Below are 5,512 nucleotides of genomic sequence, written 5' to 3' on the forward strand. Positions count from 1 at the left end.
AATTTAAAGTAAATGTTATACCTATCTGCCTTTGTGGTAACATTAATGGATCTATCTGTGGAATGAGGCACTGCTTTATTAAAACTAATATTCTAATATAGAATGTTTGTTTTCCTTTTACGTGGGATGTAAGGCGTAATGCCAGTAGGACGCTTGTAAAGTCTATTTGTAGCCCTGCTATGGTTGGATATTTATAAATAAGTCACAAGCCTCGGCATCTGTAAGTATCCTACTTCTAAAACCAAGCGACGTATTTTAGCGTTCTTAAAACAAAACACTTATCTTTACGTATTGAATCCGACTATTATCCCTTTTAACAATTTTTTCATTCAACCGTATGAATTTTAGCTTTTGTTCGATTTTTGAGTTATGAAATTCGATCCCGTTGGTTACTGCTATAGCTTGTTTTATTTTAACCAGAAATGTAGGTTATTCAAAGTGAAGTTGTAAAAAAATTCATTCACTGTAGTTTCGTTATTTTCGGATCCTCCTCAAAATGGTGCCAACCTTTCTGCGCTGGTATGCGGCCCCTCTTCCCCCTATAATCGGGTCTGAAACCAAAACTACACAAAATTCAAATCTATGGTATAGGTAAAAGGCATACAACCACCTTGAGGAAATGTCAGTTACGCTAAGATATAACGCAACCGTACTTACAAGTATAAACTACCGAACATTTTAATCAAAGTATAACTTTACCGTAGAAATTCATTTTTTCAACATGGTGGCAAAAATAAAAAGTTCCATTTATAAAACATAAACGGAATTATTTTGCTTTTCAGTTCGTTATAAAAAATCACTCAGTGTGTAGGATGGCTTCGAGAGGCAAACAATTAAATGCACGCTCTGCTTAAAGCATTAAACGTTTTATCAGTTGTGGTACAAAGAAAACACACGTTTAGCACAAAACAAAATGCAGAAGTTGACTTGAAGATTGTTGTTTTAGGCTGGGTATTGTAAAATATTTTACTCTAATGGCTTCCTAAAACGTCATAGAAGAAGAATACGTTTAACGTAAAGGATATAACTAAACACTTGTATTTCATTGATTGGACGAACTGAATAAGTATTTCAACTGAAAAAAGTGGCACTGTAGAGATTGTATTATGCTGGTAAGTAAATTTCTTTCAACCTTGCGTTATCAGTCGATCTTTCTTGCCAACTTGCCGCTTGTTTTCCAGTTCTTGAATAAGACAAATACGGCATCAACCGAGTTTCCTTTAAATCTTTGTATTTCATGTTAAATCAATGTTGTTTGTAGCGTTCTGAAATTACGTGTATTATACAGTAGATGTTTTTGAAAACTTGGACCTCATTGAGTAAAGAGTACGTACTCAATGTGAACAAAAGGGTTTGTACGTGTTTTTAAGCTGCTAATTTGGATGCGGTCATTAGTTCTGTTCGACTATTTGATCAGAGTTAGTATTAAGCCGCAAACACAATCGTTCGTAGTAAGTGTTTAGCTTCATCTACTGCATAATTTAACACTTTCATTGATCTTTGTCTTTAAATGGATTTCCGATTAGCAATAAGTACATTGTATGACTTTAATGCCATAGTTACTATTCTGTTGTTATTTTAAGCTATTTCCACAGTGTTTAGGTATCAACTTAATCTTGTGGTGGGATTTAAGGATGACTGATACGGATTATTTTTTCATTTCGATAACCGATAATTTTGGCGATATGATCCGGTATTAAATGACGTCATTGCTGTGTTCAAATAAGAAAAATAATCCAATTAATGATCGTAACGGAAATTATTTTCACAATAGAAAACTCTATGTTTAATCGAAAAACATGGCTGAACGGCACCAGTTTGTTTGGCATCGGATCGGCACATAACCTAGTATGGCACGAGTAACGATACTAGTACTTGGAATCTAGTATCGGCCCCTATCCGATATTATCGGACATCACTATAGTGAGGCCCTTCACTTTTTTCAAAAAAGCAAAAACATCTACTAGGGCTATTCGTAACTTTTATAACACGATTGTTTTTTGAGATTACAGTAAATAAGAGGAGCGAGAATTTGCTGCGGTAAACATGTTGTCAACGCAGTCGTTTGTTGTTGTCTTAATACCAGTCATATCAGCCATTTTTGGAACACTCCAACATTTGAAACGCCTCGTTTTCCATCTACGTATTTCCTACCGATAAATTTGGCCCTCATATACCTTATGATCATTAGTTGATTGTGCCTTGGATGAACAAGATAGCTAGCTTAACAGTTTAATTTTTGTTGACAAGAAATAGTTGCTAGCAGTATTTCATCCGATGTTAATCTTATTTTTGTTATTGTTAATGTCCCTTCGGACCGACAAAACAGGTTTGTAATGATTTTTATTATTACCAAACTTTTTTGAAAAAATTAGGAGTTTTTAACTAATATTTTATATACCAAACGATTACAGTTTCAATTAAACAAGTATTTTCCATGTTACAATTCTCACCGTGCTAAAGTACTTTGTAATGTGTTCCAATGTATGGCTTAGTTTGGTATCAAGGAACTAGCCACCAACCACGCTAAATGCTTTTTAACATACATATCCATTATTGTTTTTATAAACAATTTAATTTAGTTGTGTATGAAACAACAGCAACAATACGCTCAGAATTTAAAAAACAAAACTTTGTGAATTGACGCAATACTTTTTCAGCGGAAAATGTTTTGTGACAAATGTTTTGTTCCACTTTAAGTTTTTTCAAACTTTGTCATATTGTATTGCGTTTATAACAACCGGCGTAGGGTATATTTATTGTGTTTCAGAAACTCTATAGATAAATTTAGTTTTGCGAAAGTGACACCAAATTCAGCCAATAGCATTGAGTGTTTGTTTAGACGCTGCATTATGCAAGGGAAGGAACTTCGTGCTTTCAAGCCACAAGGTAATGCAAGCAGACGCCAAGAAAAATTGCATTTCTGGAGGTGGTAACTTGGCAAGTATTCCTGATGAAGCAACACAAAACCACCTCAGCACTCTTGCAAGCGTTCATACCAGCTGGGCATGGAAGGGAGGTAACGTAGAATGTAAGTACCTAGAAATGTGCAAATATCGATTGAAATTAAATTAGCAATAAAAAACTGTTTTCTCCAGACGCTTTCATCGGCGGGGAACGGATTGGAAACGAATACAAGTGGCCAGATGGAACAACATTTGCAACCAAATTATCAGGTGTGAATAATTAGGTCCCATAAAATCTACACATTTGTTTTTCTCAAGTTATTCGTATGTTTTAATTCTTGGTTTACTAATACTACATTCTATGTTAAAAGCGATTAAAGATTTAATGTTTTACCTAATACTGCTTGAATCGAGTTACTTGTCGGTTGCTGCGTCAAACAAACCACAGTTATTTGATAATTATATTTACGTGAAATGATAAACATCGAAATGCCAATCGTATATTAATCTATTGCAAATAAAAGTTTAATTAATATCACATCCGACACCGTCGTAATAATGAACCCACAGCATAATTACAGTATTATTTTTAAAATGTTGCACTAAGTCTAATTATATTTTCGTTGTACGTTGTCAATAATGAGGTATGTACAAATGGCCGTATAGACGTTATATTGTTGCTTTTTTATTATTTTATCCAAATTTGTCATTGTATTTAGACTCAAACTACTTTTGTCCCATTATTGCTTTATTTGAATCAGATAATAGTTGGTTCACATCGGGATACAACGAATGGATAAGTCGAAGTGGACCTTCAGGCAATGGACGTTGTATGGTGTTTACTGGAACACGATCCGGCTCATCAGGCAGCTATACTTGGAAGTGGGGAGATGCGGCGTGTACTGGAGTATTCTACTACATTTGCGAATATCAAGGTAAAGTTAACTTTTCACAAACAGCAAATGACCAGGGACTTGCTTTAAATGCTGCATCATAGTTGTTGTGCAAAGTTTTAATGGACACATGGTTAAATCAAACAGGTTCTCTGGCGAACCCGTGCGTAATTATGCAGGACTACGTGTAAACCCGGTATTATGAAAAAAACGGAAAAAAAATCTTAAATTGGGAGAAGCCTCATTGAATTAAAATCCTCAAATATTCAGAGTGTTTCTACTATATATGTGAGCACCATATAAACTGCAAATACGGTGCTGCATTGCTTTTTTTGCGATATAGATCCCGCAACTAAATGTATTTTAGGGCTTGTTAAAACAACAGACCAAATGTATAATTTAACTTTATTTCAACAAACAGAATCATTGTATTGCGAGTACACTCAACTTATACCTATATTGATTAACATCAATATCGGTCTATCATATGCTACAAATCCAACATAATTGTCATTGTGTATGAGACTACGGTACAGTTATCATGTTCTTACAAACGCAGTTTCCCGTAACTTGACTGTGACTTCACCGACCAGCACACCAACATTGGGAAGCAATTTGACATTCACAGGAACCATCTCTGGCTTTTACAACAACCCTCTTAACGTGAGTGTTGCTCATGGTGGAACAAACACCAACGTTGAAACTAATTTCTTTGAAACGAGGTTTACTTACGTCATCAACCACGTCGCCTTATCACACAACGGAGATTTCGTGTTCACTGCAAGCAATAGTGCTACAAGGTGTTTTTTTGCGGATACAGTCAAGATTATAGTTGGTAAGAAAAAATGCGGTATTTTATTTTAGACAAAAATTGAAATTCAAAAGCTTGGAATTTTTTTTAAAGTTAAGAATTACGTATGGCCCGTGGTTGTATGGAAATTATGTCTATTCCCCAAAATTGTGACGTTGTGTATCAGTGGGCCGTGTTCAATTGGTTTCGTCTGTAGGTCAGTAAGTCAATTTCTTATCAAATATTTATTTTTTTTAGGTTCTCCTGCACTGCATCTCCCATTTACGATACTGACACTAAGCATAAACTCATTGACATCTGTGACTTGCACATGTTCGGGATATCACCAACCTCAGTGCAGATGGTTCAGGTATAATAGAACATTGTCACATTGGCTCCATGAGTACACGATGCCATATCTACACCTAAACTATACTCTTTTCTTGTTTCAACTTAAAAATGCGAAAAACAATTGAATCTTTAAGGGATCTGTGCTGCAACTTATCAAACATAAGTAATCGAATATGCGAGGTAACACAAAATTTTATAACCTAACGTCCAACAAAACTTAAACCTCTCCTGTTGATGTTAATTTTCCAAGGACTTGTATTAAATGTCGCTCCATTGCTATTCATTTTACTATACACATTAATGCATCAATAAAACTCTTCGGTTTCTGTTGATTTTTTACTACTATCATTATTATTTTTTTACTCCAACATAATACAATAATAACATAATAATATTATTATAGACATAATATGTTACATTTTGTGGCGAAATAAAAACAAAATTATGAATTTCTTGTTATTTCAACCATATTGTTAACTAAAATTATATCAAAAAAGCATCGGTAATTCAAACAGCTTTTTTAATATGGTAAGGCTTAGATGTTTCTATAGATTTTAAGTTTAAAATAACTG

This window comes from Ascidiella aspersa, chromosome 8 (assembly GCF_963924565.1).
Source record: "Ascidiella aspersa chromosome 8, kaAscAspe10.2, whole genome shotgun sequence".
Classification (NCBI taxonomy): Eukaryota; Metazoa; Chordata; class Ascidiacea; order Phlebobranchia; family Ascidiidae; genus Ascidiella; species Ascidiella aspersa.